The 7,610-nt window shown below is 42.5% G+C and overlaps 1 protein-coding gene across 1 annotated transcript in view; it reads left to right on the top strand.

Annotated features, from left to right (window-relative positions):
• Positions 1-3,113: 3,113 nt before the first annotated feature.
• LOC135057546 (neuropeptide Y receptor type 4-2-like) overlaps positions 3,114-7,610 on the top strand; it is a 45,224-nt gene continuing 40,727 nt past the window's right edge. Inside the window, exons 1-2 of the mRNA XM_063963391.1 lie at positions 3,114-3,411; positions 5,216-5,278. The gene's annotated coding sequence lies outside the window, so the exon portion shown is untranslated. The remainder of the gene's footprint in view (positions 3,412-5,215; positions 5,279-7,610) is intronic.

Genomic DNA, 7,610 nt, shown 5'->3' with positions numbered 1-7,610 from the left:
GCGGGGAAGCAATACGATCGCAATTCAATTGTGATCGCATCGCTAATTAAGGGAAGCTCCCCTGCCTGCGCAGCCTGGCTGCAAAGGCAGTCCCCCCCGATCCTGCCCCCATTTTCGACATTATGCCCCCGCGTTGCCGCCCTCTCAATGCTGTATTACCACCCCAACGCCTCTGTCTGTCAATCAGGCAGTGGCGTTTGCATGAATGTGATCGCAATGGCCAGCCTGCGCACGCGCAGATTGGGACCTGCACGTGCACTGCACACTGGCCCTAAAAGGCATAGGGTGTCATTCCGAGTTGTTCGCTTGCTAGCTGCTTTTAGCAGCAATGCAAACGCTAAGCCGCCGCCCTCTGGGAGTCTATCTAAGCATTGTAAAAGTACGACCGAAAACATCGCAGTGCGGCAGCAAAAGAAGACTGTGCATTTTCTGAGTACCTGCAAGCCTACTCCTTCCTTGCGATCACTTCACACCATTCAGTTCCTGATTTGACGTCACAAACACGCCCAGCGTTCTCCCAGCCACGCCTGCGTTTCTACAGGCATGCCTGCGTTTTTATCTGGCACGCCTGCGTTTTTCCCAACACTTCCCGAAAACGGCCAGTTTCCGCCCAGAAACACCCACTTCCTGTCAATCACTCTGCGGCGTGTAGTGCGACTGAAAAGCGTCGTTCGAGCATGTGTGAAAGTACCAAGAATGTTGTGAAAGTCCGCTGCGCATACGCATTGCGAACCATGCGCCTGCGCAGAAATGCCGATTTTTCACCTAATAGCAGAAATGTGACCGAAATCTGCTAGCGAACAACTCGGAATGACCCCCATAATGGAGATCGCATCGCATTAGCAGTGAGGACTTGAAGGGAAGGGGCAATTGCTGGCCCAAGAATTAAAGTAATAAGGACACAAACCTGAGCACTCACCAATAGTTGTGCTGCATGTGCAGCAGCAGCAAATGAGCCAAGCGTAGAATTTAGCCACTGACGGGTACTGGCGCCGAGTGCATGATTGTGGCATTAGGCCCCGCCCACTTTTGACGTGATTCGCGGACCTCGAAAGGGCGTGGCTAAATGTTGGAAGGGGCGGGGCTTAGTACGAGGACCGCAGCAGGAGGCTAAAATATGGTATGGCAGTGAGAAGTTGGCCTGATAGTGGGTGTTTATGGGGGTGGGTGTTGTTGACGCCGGAGGGGGCGGGGCCTAGGATGCTGCAGGCTGAAGTAGCAGGATTTTTCTTTTTTTTCCTGTCTACAGCACAAGGACATCTGCAGATGCAGTGGGCCTATTTTAAAGGGTGGGCTTGGAGCTGCAGCTCCATCAGCCCCATTGTTAATCCGGCCCTGGATGCCGGGCTCATGCGCACATCGTCTGTTCACAGTGCAGGGAGAGCTTGGAGCAGCCCTACAGCTCTGCGATTTCTGGGCACGCCCCAGAGTACTGAAAACAGGTATGTGCCATGAGGCCACGCCTCTTCATGTGAGGCCACACCTCTTCATGTGAGACCACACACCCTTTTTGTGCACGTGCAGGATCCTGGCTTTAAACTCCAAAATGCTGTGATCAGTTCCTGTTTTAGTTTTCCAAACCAGTGGCGTAAGTTCGTCCCAGTTGCCCGGAGGCAAGATAAATATTGGTGCCCCCCTATTTACTATATTAAGATAAATATATGTATGTAGATGTGCGAATATATATATATACATATATATATATATATATACACACACACACACACACACACACACATGTGCGCGCGTGTGTGTGTGTGTGTGTATGTGTGTGTGGAGTGTTCTGAAAAAATTGTATATACTGTATTTATACATTTAATTGTCTTTTATTTTAAATAAAACATTTCTTAGCAGTCATACTCATGATTAGAACCCATGACCTGTTACACTAACATCAGACACTTTACTAATGGAGCAATTTGCTCCTGTATAGGAAGCATGAAAATTCTAACTATATGAAGTTACTTGTAATTGTCAGAGAAGTATCTTCATATAGTTAGAATTCTCATATTTCCTATACAGAACAAATAGCTGCATCAGTAAGGTGTCTGCTTCCAGTAATAGGTTGTAGTTTCCAATACTGGGTGTGACACTTGTAAAATGTGTGTATTCAGTATAATAAAGAGGCATTGGAGTTTCTATAATGGGTGCAGTGTGTGCGAGGCACACGGGCCCCCAGGTCCATGGGGGCCCACCCCGCACACACTGCACCCATTTGCTTAATACATACCTTTCTGAAGTCCCCCGTCAATTCCATCCCTTTTCGGCAGCACAATAGAGTTTGAACACTAGGGGAAACAAACTCTATTGCGCCTGCTGAAAACTCCGGAAAGATGGCATGGCGGCCATTTTTCCGGAGTTTCCCGCGTGCGCATTAGCAAAATCTTCGGGAAAATGGCCGCCGCACCATGTTCCCGGAGGTTTGAGCATGCGCAATAGAGTCTGGTCTCCGACTCTATTGCCGCTGCCGTGGAGAAGGATGGCACCGCCGGGGGACTCCGGAGAGGTAAGTATTAAATGCTGTGCATCAGTCAGAGAGGAGGGGGCCCCTGAAGCAGAAGGCTGCACACGGGCCTCCTCCTCTCTTAAAACACCCCTGTAAAGAGGGTGTGATTTGTAAGGTGCAGGGACCAGTGAGGAAGTCGGCCACTGAAAAGATAGCGGCAGCTATCAATTAACTTAATTCAATGGTGTCACAGAATGGCAGGAAAGGTGCCCCCCTTCAGAGCAGGAGCCCGGTGGCAGATGACTCCTTTGCCTCCCAGAATTCTGCCTCTGTTCCAAACCATAATCAGTAAATCACTGTGTAATCATTATTTGGTCCTACTACACATTGTATAAATTAATAATATAACGTACACAGGCTATATGACCATCAATAACACCAATATGTATATCACACTGGCCTATCTTTCTGTAACGCTCTAAAATTCAACTACATAAAAATGAAATATTTGGGGAATGTATTTGGGGAATGTATGTAATATAAGTGGTTGATAGGTGGAATTAGTGATGTGATCTCTTTGAGGGTTAAAATTATTTATTTGTACTTTGCATAGAAAATTCTATACATTCACCCTGTGGATCAATATTGTACAGACACCTGCTCGGAAGTTGGTGAAAGGCACTACCTGCCTCCTGCTCTTATATCATCCAGTAGCAGCACTGGGTCCCTGGAATGCTTGCACGCAGTCACACAGACCCACACATAGCCACAACACGCACATTCTGTCTCCACCAACAGAGTGTGCTCTACCACTGTGCAAATAGCACAAATGGAGACGGACAGGGATTGATAGCTCTACGCCCACTTGCTCTGTATAAACAAACACACAATCAGGGAGTCAGCAATCTACCAGAATCTTCTCCAGTTTTCTGTCTTCTGGATCCATAGACTGGTCTAGCTATAAGGTAAGAGAAATAAGTATTACAGTAAGTCAATTTTTGTATTTAACTAAAAGAGTCCTATCACCCTGTAATGCATTTGTACAGAACACGACTTTTACCAATTCTGCTTTATTGAACTTATGGCTGAAAGTAAACTTTGTTCTTATGCTACCAGTGTTATATTCTCAAGTGTCAGGTTTTTTCCAATTACCAAGAAGAGTAGTTTTTGGAGCACTCTTTTGTTGCAATTGTAAAGAGCAGCAGAATATGCTGGCGCTATATAAGTAAATGTTAATAAATAAATGAGATATTCTTAATTTTCTGTTGGTCTTATCTGCAATGTTACCACGCTCAGGTTAATTAGGCAGCAATTCACATAGACGTAGCTCTTAGAACTTAAACCTAGCAGATGTGTGCAGTATTATAGGTTATCGTAATGCAGAACAATGATAAATATAATATGTGTACACGCACATCACATCTGGATCTAAAGGGCAGGATGTAAAAAACGTTTTTGAATGGTAATACAAACAATACTAAAAAATTCCCTGGCGCTTTTATAGTCAATTATCCTGCTCGTTTCTACAATTAAATAAATAATAATAATATCAATAAGATTACAGCTGCTCCCACACGGTACTACTGAAATACCAAAAATTATTTTTTAAAGGAAAAAAGGGATATATATATATATATATATATATATACATATATATATATATATATATATATATATATATATACATACATATATATATATATATATCAGGAAGCGCTCTAGTCAAAATTAATGATTTATTACATAATATTTTAAAAACAATAATAGACAATTTAATATATCAATAGGGTAGACATATAATTCATGTACCTATGGTAAATATCTCTCTCATTTACGTCTCCAATAGTAATCCATGAGTCCTTAATAGCAGTGTTCCTTATAATCAGAAATGAAGATATATATGCCGTGAAGTCTTGATAAGACAATAAATAGCCCGTATTGCACTTGTCTCCTTTGATCTTGTCAGTCTAGCAACAACGTGAGGATTGTAGTGGCAAGCAAACCAACATGCAGTATTTCCTCCATGAATTGATGCTGTGTGCACACTGTGGGAATGGGCGGAGGGAGGGCGCCGAAGCGGTGATGTCCCGGCGCTATGCTACACCCCCGTCCGACCTCGGCTGACAGTGTCCAGTGTCGTATGGTGCAAGAAAAGCGGGTCACTCTTACCGGAAAAATACAAGTCCGGATTAATATTGGAGACGTAAATGAGAGAGATATTTACCATAGGTACATTAACTATATGTCTACCCTATTGATATATTAAATTGTCTATTATTGTTTTTAAAATATTATGTAATAAAGCATTAATTTTGACTAGAGCGCTTCCTGATATATATATATATATATATATATATATATATCCCCTTTTTCCTTTGAATGGTAATAGCAGGACCTGCCTGTTGCATGACAACAGTGGATGGAGGACATACTCCATCCACTTATTATTTGTGGAGATACAGAGTTGTTATGACTATTCAAGCAATTTAATACATGCACAACATCATTTTAGGCATTTTCTCATGATGTCCTTGCTCTACATTAAAAATACATATACTGTAGTACCATGATCTTGCGGTATTCCTGCATTTCCCCTTATTATTATTCTTAGTAGTAGTATTATTATTAGTATTAGTATTATAATACATGGGCAAATGTAACTTCTGCTTTTTTGTTATTAAATGTTTTTAATCCTAACTGCTACATAGATTGTAACCATCCACAAGGAAATGAAATAACCAGGATGATCCCGTATTTCTTCTCCCACAGGTCAATATCCACAGCTTTTATTGGAATAGGATAGGGATCTGACAGTGAAGGGCAGTCAGCAAGGTAAAGGAAATGGACACTTACTGTACAGTATTGGGATGTTTTATTACTTTAAAACTGTATTTAACTTGTTGGTTGCACTCAATCAATTTCATGTACTGTTACCTTACAATCTCTAGCAGACTGTATGCAATGGTGCTGCATAGATATAAGGACATTTCTTGCAGCACACAAAATAGTCTCCCTCTTGATTAACATTGAACATAATAAAGTTGCAGAATCCTTCTGTGTTGCAGTGGCTTCATACCTTTTAACATACCGCAGTAGACGCGTGTGTGTGTACAACATGGGTATTAGGGAAAATAGATTGTAAACTCCACTGGGGCAAGGACTGAAATGAATGGCCAAATATTCTCTGTAAAGCGCTGCTTAATATGTTTGAGCTATTTAAATAACTGGTAATAACTAAATATAAGGAGATTGTCATGTTTTACAGGAGGTCATCCTTACTACTAGTCTTATTCTGGAACAGTATACTGTAGTACTGAAAGGGCAGTAAATTTGGGGAAGCAACTTCTGTAGTCACTGGCAAACGGAAAGTCCTGTGGCCTCTGGGATATGCTGAAATCTTAGGCCTCCTCCCATCATACTTTCCAGACCGTGTCCCGAACACTCATTATTTTGCTGCCGTTGGCATAAAATCATCATCATGTCCTTCCCCACACCGGGGGTCAGTAACGTAAATTTTGTGACCACAGCTTAGAATTTCCCATGCCCTGCCAGGCACCCAGCTGAAATGGAAATAGCCATCCAGTGACCTTCTGGTACAATGGCTATTTAGATACAAGGAGAAAGGTGCTTATACAAATGGCAATCAAGGGAATTGTGATTGATAGGATACTGTAGCTAACATCAGGTTGTGGTGTGGCGACTACAATTACATTGGAGTTATGTTTTAACTGTCAGTATAGTTATCTTATAACATCATCAGTAGCTCTTATTTATATTTCTTCATTTTGCACTAAATTTGCACATTTGTTATGTTTTGAGGGGTGATGTCTATGATCTTCTGAAGAGTACAGGTGGAGAAGTCTCCATAGCAGCAAATCAGCTTATGAATATAATTTTATAGAATGAATTTGAAGCTGATTGGTTGAGCAAATTGGCCTCTTGTCATGTTTAGAATTTTTTACACATCTAGCCCTTAATGGCAAATCTAGTGTCCTGAAAAAATGTACTGACTACACCACACTGAAAAATGGTTACAATTAAGTTTCGGCTTTGTAGGGTAACTGGAATATTAGGAATGGTGTAGAAAACGTATATTTTCAGATAGATTGAATCAGTTATGCATCTTAAAATGCATGCAATACAACGGGATGTAGTTATCATCCCGGCGGTCAGCATACCGACGCTGGGATCCCAGGCGCCAGAATGCCGGCAGGGGGCCATGGGCTATTCCCACTCGTGGGTGTCTATGACACCCATAGAGTGGAAATAGGACATTTGACAAGCCCGCAACGGGCTTTGTTGTGCTCGACCCCCTGCCGGCATTCTGACAGCAGGGATCCCGGCATCGGTATGCCGACCCCCGGGATCCCGGCCGCCAGTCAAACAAACCCAACGCAATAGAACAGCTTAGGGTCTAGGTCATTTTATATGCAGCCAGTTTGACCCTGCTACGTATGTATTATCTGTATAAATATATACTGGTGTTGTTGTACTGAACTGTGCGTCTGGTTTATCTTGTGTACCTAGATTGAGCAAACAGCGTGCGACTGAATAAAAATGAACAAAAGATATTTAATGGACAACTGTATTATGCAGGTCTGTGCGCCTGTTCACTCATAGATAACAGTCATTCCACAAGCGTCTTACTGTATATGAATAGGAAACGTATGTTACAGTATTGTCATTGAATAAATGCAATGAACACCCAGAGCCGGCCCTAACCAATATGATGCCCTAGGCAAGATTTTGGCTGGTGCCCCCTAGCACCGCCGCTAGTTCTGCAGGAGATGCCTGACATGAGTCAGCTGGCAGCTCTGCTAACGTAGGGTGCCTTTTGTTTATGAAAATGCATCATATTATTTGCATTACTATGTAGCTAGGATGCACAAGCAGCTTCTGCTGATTAAAATGATATGCAGCATGCCTATATTCTGTGTGCGACTGTGGCTGTATCTGCATATGAAATGCTACATTACAGTGATTTCCAGGAATACACTGCAACGTAGTATTTCGTATGCCGATACAGCTGTAGTCACATACAGAATATAGGCATGCCGCATATCATTTTAATCAGCAGAAGCTGCTAGTGCCCCTAAGCATACCAAATGCCCTAGGCATTTGCCTAGTTTGCCTATGCCTAAGGCCGGCTCTGTGAACACCCAAA

Source organism: Pseudophryne corroboree, chromosome 3, assembly GCF_028390025.1.
Source record: "Pseudophryne corroboree isolate aPseCor3 chromosome 3, aPseCor3.hap2, whole genome shotgun sequence".
Taxonomy (NCBI): Eukaryota; Metazoa; Chordata; class Amphibia; order Anura; family Myobatrachidae; genus Pseudophryne; species Pseudophryne corroboree.
This window is presented reverse-complemented; position numbering and strand designations above follow the sequence as displayed.